The sequence below is a fragment of the Triticum dicoccoides genome, chromosome 2A (assembly GCF_002162155.2).
Source record: "Triticum dicoccoides isolate Atlit2015 ecotype Zavitan chromosome 2A, WEW_v2.0, whole genome shotgun sequence".
In the NCBI taxonomy this organism is placed as follows: Eukaryota; Viridiplantae; Streptophyta; class Magnoliopsida; order Poales; family Poaceae; genus Triticum; species Triticum dicoccoides.
The window spans coordinates 551464468-551472414 of record NC_041382.1 but is presented as its reverse complement, the minus strand read 5'-3'; the positions used below and the strand labels follow the sequence as shown (position 1 = coordinate 551472414).

The 7947-nt window shown below is 42.6% G+C and overlaps 1 pseudogene; it reads right to left on the bottom strand.

Annotated features, from left to right (window-relative positions):
* Window positions 1-7010: 7010 nt before the first annotated feature.
* Window positions 7011-7516, bottom strand: LOC119359564 (annotated as a pseudogene).
* Window positions 7517-7947: the final 431 nt, after the last annotated feature.

The following is a 7947-nucleotide window of genomic DNA, read 5'->3' as shown; positions in this document are numbered from 1 at the left end:
TTTTCCTCGAGAAAGGACCCGATTCTAGAAACAATCCCTTATTGCTTTCAGATCTGAGACAGGAGGTATACCCAACTGTTTTGGTTGTCCTATGAAGATGCATTTATCCGCTTTGGGTTCGAGCTTATCGGCCTGAAACTTTTTCACATAAGCGTCGCAACCCCAAACTTTTAAGAAATGACAGCTTAGGTTTCTCTAAACCATAGTTCATATGGTGTCATCTCATCAGAATTACGTGGTTCCCTATTTAAAGTGAATGTGGTTGTCTCTAATGCCTAACCCATAAACTATCGTGGTAATTTGATAAGAGACATCATGGTATGCATTATATCCAATAGGGTGCAATTATGATGTTCGGACATACCATCACACTATGGTGTTCCAGGCTGTATTAGTTGTGAAACAATTTCCACAATGTCTTAATTCTGTGCCAAACTCGTAATTCAGATATTCATCTCTATGATCATATCATAGATCTTTTATCCTCTTGTCACGACGATCTTTCAACTTCACCCTGAAATTACTTGAACCTTTCAATAATTCAGACTCGTGATTCATCAAGTAAATATACTCAACATCTACTCAAATCATCTGTGAAGTAAGAACATAACGATATCCACTACACGCCTCAGCACTCATTGGACTGCACACATCAAAATGTATTACTTAAAACAAGTTGCTTTCTAGTTCCATTTTACTGAAAACGAGGCTTTCAGTCATCTTGCCCATGTGGTATGATTTGCATGTCTCAAGTGATTCAAAATCAGGTGAGTCCCAACGGTCCATTTGCATGGAGTTTCTTCATGCATATACACCAATAGACATGGTTCGCATGTCTCAAACTTTTCAAAACGAGTGAGCCCAAAGATCCATCAACATGGAGCTTCTTCATGCGTTTTATATCGATATGACTTACGTGGCAGTGCCACAAGTAGGTGGTACTATCATTACTATCTTATATCTTTTGGCATGAACATGTGTATCACTACGATCGAGATTCAATAAACCATTCATTTTAGGTGCAAGACCATTGAAGGTATTATTCAAATAAATAGAGTAACCATTATTCTCCTTAAATGAATAACCGTATTGCGATAGACATAATCCAATCATGTCTATGCTCAACGCAAACACCAATCTCGATGGTAGAGGGAGCGTGCGATGCTTGATCACATCAAGCTTGGAAAAACTTCCAACACATATTGCCAGCTCACCTTTAGCTAGTCTCCGTTTACTCCGCAGCCTTTTATTTCGAGTTTACTAACATTTAGCAACCGATCCGGTATCTAATACCATGGTGCTACTAGGAGTACTAGTAAAGTACACATTAACACAATGTATATCCAATATACTTCTATCGACCTTGCCAGCCTTCTCATCTACCAAGTATCTAGGGTAATTCTGCTCCAGTGGCTGCTCCCCTTATCACAGAAGCACTTAGTCCCGGGTTTGGGTTCAACCTTGGGTTTCTTCACTAGAGCAGCAGATAATTTTCCGTTTCATGAAGTATCCCTTCTTGCCCTTGCCCTTCTTGAAACTAGTGGTTTCACCAACCATCAACAATTGATGCTCCTTCTTGATTTCTACTTTTGTGGTGTCAAACATCGCGAATATCTCAAGGATCATCATATATGTCCCTGATATATCATAGTTCATCACGAAGCTCTAGCAGCTTGGTGGTAATGACTTCGGAGAAACATCACTATCTCATCTGGAAGATCAACTCCCACTCGATTCAAATGATTGTTGTACTCAGACAATCTGAGCACAAGCTCAACGATTGAGCTTTTCTCCCTTAGTTTGCAGGTTAAGAAAATCGTCGGAGGTCTTATACCTCTTGACGTGGGCACGAGCCTGAAATCCCAATTTCAGCCCTTGAAACATCTCATATGTTTCGCGACGTTTCAAAACGTCTTCGGTACCTCAACTCTAAACCGTTTAACTGAACTATCACGTAGTTATCAAAATGTGTATGTTAGATGTTCGCAACATCCACAGACGACGTTCGAGGTTCAGCACACTGAGCGGTGCATCAAGGACATAAGCCTTCTATGAAGCAATGAGGACAATCCTCAGTTTATGGACTTAGTCCGCATAATTGCTACTATCATCTTTCAACTAAATTTTCTCTAGGAACATATCTAAACAGTAGAACTGAAGCGCGAGCTACGACATAATTTGCGAAGACCTTTTGACTATGTTCAGGATAATTAAGTTCATCTTATGAACTCCCACTCAGATAGACATCCCTCTAGTCATCTAAGTGATTACATGATCCGAGTCAACTAGGCCGTGCCCGATCATCACGTGAGACGAACTAGTCAACATCGGTGAACATCTTCATGTTGATCGTATCTTCTATACGACTCATGTTCGACCTTTCGGTCTTCTGTGTTCCGAGGCCATGTTTGTACATGCTAGGCTCGTCAAGTTAACCTAAGTGTTTCGCATGTGTTTCGAGGCCATGTCTGTACATGCTAGGCTCGTCAACACCCTTTGTATTCGAACGTAAGAATCTATCACACCCGATCATCACGTGGTGCTTCGAAATGACGAACTTTCACAATGGTGCACGGTTAGGGGGGACACTTTCTTGAAATTTTAATGAGGGGTCATCTTATTTACTACCGTCGTTCTAAGCAAATAAGATGTAAAAAACATGATAAACATCACATGCAATCAAAAAGTGACATGATATGGCCATCATCACTTTGCTCCTTTTGATCTCCATCTCCGGGGCTCCATGATCATCATCGTCACCGGCATGACACCATGATCTCCATCATCATGATCTCCATCATCGTGTCTTCATGAAGTTGTCTCGCCAACTATTACTTCTACTACTATAGCTAATGGTTAGCAATAAAGTAAAGTAATTACATGACGTTTATGTTGACACGCGGGTCATAAATAAATTAAGACAACTCCTATGGCTCCTGCCGGTTGTCATACTCATTGACATGCAAGTCGTGATTCCTATTACAAGAACATGATCATCTCATACATCACATATATCATTCATCAAATCCTTTGGCCATATCACATCACAAAACACTTGCTGCAAAAACGAGTTAGACGTCCTCTAATTGTTGTTGCAAGTTTTTACGTGGCTGCTATAGGTTGCTAGCAAGAACGTTTCTTACCTACGCCAAAACCACAACGTGATATGCCAATTTCTATTTACCCTTCATAAGGACCCTTTTCATCGAATCCGATCCGACTAAAGTGGGAGAGACAGACACCCGCTATCCACCTTATGCAACTAGTGCATGTCAGTCGGTGGAACCAGTCTCATGTAAGAGTACGTGTAAGGTCGGTCCGGGCCGCTTCATCCCACGATGCCGCCGAATCAAGATAAGACTAGTAACGGCAAGTAAATTGACAAAATCAACGCCCACAACTGCTTTGTGTTCTACTCATGCACAGAAACTTCGCATAGACCTAGCTCATGATGCCACTGTTGGGGAACGTAGCAGAAATTCAAAATTTTCTATGCATCACCAAGATCAATCTATGGAGTAATCTAGCAACGAGGGAAGGAGAGTGCATCTACATACCCTTGTAGATCGCTAAGCGGAAGCATTCACTACAAGAAATATGTCAACTTATGACCACCACTATTGGTCACTGAAAGGTCACAAATTTCCATTTGTGACCTTTTTGTGACCAAAAACATAAGGTCAAAAGCTGGGTGTCGTAAACTGACTATAGCGACCTTTCTTCTGGAATGGTCGCAAACGTTTATGACCAAAATATGTCTACTGTGGCGTTTTGGTCACTAGCAACCTCCCCAGGCCACGTAGGCATCCAGCGTGGCAATCTGACGTGGCACAAGATTCAGCCCGGTCCAATTCGGCGTTTTACATGGGCCGAGCCCATTAATTCAGCCTTGTAGGATTTTTTTTCCTTGTTAATTCTGGTCCGCTTCATGGGCCAAGCTCAACGTTGTAGCCTTTTTTATTGTTGGCCCGTGGCCTTTGTTTTTCTTTTTTTCCGCACCCCAATTGTCAAATTCTGGTAAATAGGTCCCAAATGTGGCGTTTTGGTTCACGGACCCTGCTATCAAGGTCATGTTCTTCAAATTTCAATATACCAATACAGAAAACTGACACAATACTTCAAGTAACAGCAAGAAGCAATCTGCTATATCATATAACATACGTACAATGTGATCATCATCAAGTTTACAATTAGATAACAGCTCTACAAGTGTACAGTTTACCACATGATTATCACATGAGCCCTACAAGTGTAGGGTCTACCACATGAGTCTACCACATGAGTCTACAAGTGTAGAGTCTACATCATATAACACACATACAAAGTAAATAGTCTACAAGTGTAGAGCCTAAAGGGCTTCATTACTCCCAGAACTAGCTCCAATGAGCTAGAACTATGCTTCTTCCAACTTTGTCCTGATGCTCGTGAAGAAACATGAAAGGCCAGCATCTGCACGTTATAGAACAAAATGATTAGGAACAAAATAAAAGTAAATCTGACAGCATATTTACTTTGCAAGGAACCACAACATATTTCTGCAGGAAAAGAACATGTATGCAAACCAACCACCAAACAAATAACGAGCTGGTTCATCTTATACTAGAATAAAAAGAACACCGACAAGGAATAGAAGCATTCCTTGGTTTTCAAGCACACCAATTCATATACATGATTTGAATATGGAAAAGACAAACATAGCAACAAGAGATAATCATAGAAAGTCGGCCATCCTACTATTCAATAAATGGTTCAGATTTCACCGTAACAAAACACTTAACAAGCTCAACACTTGTATTTTTGCTTGCTGCAATCTAAACACCACCACCACAAGTTCTATGATGCATCCAAACTAGTGAACTTTGTGCATAGATCGGATCGAATCGAAGAGAGAAGGGGAAGGGAAGGGCCACCTTGAGGATCGGATCGAATCACCCTGCTTCTTCCTGCCATCTTCTTGTGAACAGCCTTCTTCTTCCTGCCATCAGCAGAAAGCTTTTTATGAAGTACAACAGGAGAAACGTTTCTTACAGCGGAAAGGGGGACTTGATCAACATCCACTAACTTCACAAAAGAAAGCACCTATCCAGGCAATAATTTCCCCCTGATTTAATAAGACAGCATGCATGTTAAAAAACTAGGCTCATTTACTTCTTCATGGGATTCAGATAAAAAAGGGTTCAAACAGGGACCTATCCAAGAACCACATGTTAAGATCTGGAGAATGGACGTAAATTATTTGACCATCGACATTCGTTGATCAAGGTAAACTGTAGCTAACTAGCGGATTGAGCAATCAGAAAATGTATAAAGTAACCACCAATGCAACAGATTATGTTCTACTTCTAGCGCATTCATTCATAAGCGAAACATGGTGAACTGGAATCTAGAACTCATCAACATAGGGAGACTTGATCCACATCCAACAAGTAGACACGAGCTAGATTTGAGGAAGTCAGTCAAACAAATCTGTAAAATTAAGCATTCATGCCTGCTGGATTTGTAAGCAATTAGTTGATCCACCAAACGGGAAAGAGCATTGACAGCATTAAATTGCAGAAGCAAAACTAACAGCAACCCAAAATCACCCAAATCACTAGTTGATTAGCAACAAACAAGGCGCGCGTGCGTGGTAATTCGAAGAAGAAACGGCCCTGCCGACAACAACGCCGCCCATGACAAGGAGCTGCCCTGTACAATCCACCAATTAGTATACATTACATGACAGGTTATTTACTACTCCATAAGTACATAAGTAGTATTTGTATCAGTACAGCTACACTGGCACGTAGTACAAACATGGTATCTCAGCATTCACTTGTAGGTGGCATCTGTATATACCTAGAGGTTAGCTCATCTTTTTATGTCAAGAATAGAAATCATATAGATTTCCTTGAATAACATAGGAGAAGAAAATTGTTCAGCAAATATGTATCACAAATTTAATGATGAGACAAGGCTAGATGAAGACATTTTCTAATTGACAAGCACCCAAATATATACAGGCACCAGTTCAGGAAATTCATGACTTGGACAGTGTATTAATAACAGATATGACGAACTAATGTACTTGTACTTGATCTAGTTGAATACATGCAGAATAAGTTCATGGTATAATTTGAATAGGATCAACAAGCCATTTATGTTGCCTTTCATCCAAATTTGATGTATTTCCATGCTAAGGTGCATTCGATTGTATTTCCATGAGGGGGGTTATTTCATATCCCTTAATTTTAATACATTGGCATGATAACATGCTAGCTTTGGCAACATTGAGACAATCAATTAATCTGCACCAAGCAAACATGAATAGGATTGAAGGAATAAATTTTGTTCAGATTCAATTATATATAACACATTCACAGCAGATTTAATTGGAAGCAACTTAAACTGCTGCATGAAGGAAACATCTCTGGACCGCTCGGCCATGTAAACAGTTGAATTTGAATAAATATAAACATGTAACAAAATGGAAATGTTATGATATCTCTGTTTCATGAGTTTTTATCATCAATCGCATCTCGACTGGGCAGATCTACCCGACTTTGTACCCGAAAGTCCCCATCGCCAGCGTAGACACATGGCTGTGTCGTCTTCGTGCTGGATCTTGGCCAGACCAAAGTCAGCAACCTGCACAAGACAGAAAAGCCCCATCACGCTTTGAGATGAACATTCGGAATATATCTTCCAAGCACATGTACGCATGCATGTCCCAGTTGAATAAAAGACTTCATTTTAATAGTTGGACTCCGGAGACAATTCTTAGTGCTTCAAATCTTTCAGTTATCTGAATTAACAATACAGAAAAGAATTGAAGATCTCAATGATAGTAGTAATTGGAGGGATAAATCAACATTTGTTCTAAGGACAATAAGATGATTGGTGCCAGGCAGTGTGGGGTCTCATCAGTCACCAAGCTGAACATGAGTGTTTAAATTTGCCAACTAGGACTAACAAAAGTGCCAAACAGAGCTTTTCAGGGTACAGCAGCAACATATTAAACTATCATGGACCTACCTAACTCTCAAAGCACTAATCCATCCCCAATTAGTTCAGATAAAAAAGTCCCACATGGCTAAATGGGCATGCACCTCTCTGTAATTCTGCAGATAAACCTTGAGGGGCTCAATGTACTCTTGAAAGCCTAGCATGGCCATCGCCCAGAGCAGGTCGTTGATGTTGATGGTCTTGCACTTCTCCCTCTGGCACTTGCCGCTCGCCCTACAATACAGAAAAGACAAAACGGCGACAGGTCAGCACCAGACCACACTTGATTCGGGCAGGCAAAATAGAGCGGCAGCGGTCAACAGAGGCACTCACTTGCTGGCGATGAAGCAATGAACTCCGAGATGCACTCCCGCACGGTCTCCTTGGCGTCCTTGGCGATCTTGCCGTTGGCCAGGATGGCCTTCTTCATGATGCTGCTGATGTTGGCAATGGGCAGGAACCTGTCCTGCTCCCTGACGCCGCCGAAGCCGCCGCTGTCGCCGCCCGGCGGGCTCGCCGGCGCGTTCGACATCCGGCAGCCCTCCTGCAGCACACCAACAACCCCGCCAGATCCATCAGCGCACCGGCGCACCAAACCCTAGACCCCGACTTCCGGAAGCGCGGGGAGAGAGGTGAGGGGAGAGGGAGGCGTACCTTATATAGACGGGCATGTAGAGGGAGGGAGGGAAGGTGGTGGAGGGGAATGGATGTGCGGTGAGGGCGGCGAGCAACGTCCCCGTGCTCCGCAAGCCTTCGCGGCGCCTTTCTGGCCACCGGAGGAGCTAAGGGCCAAATCCGCTACGGTTGGCTCGCCTGCCCAAGCCCCGTCGATGGAGAGCGCCTGCTCGATCCAGATCGAGGTCCTGATTGGCATGGGGTTGCCTGCGAATCTTGGGGCGGCTCTGGGCATGGGCTCGATCTTGGGTCGGCCTCGACCTCGTCTACGGTGAGGGTCGTCGATGG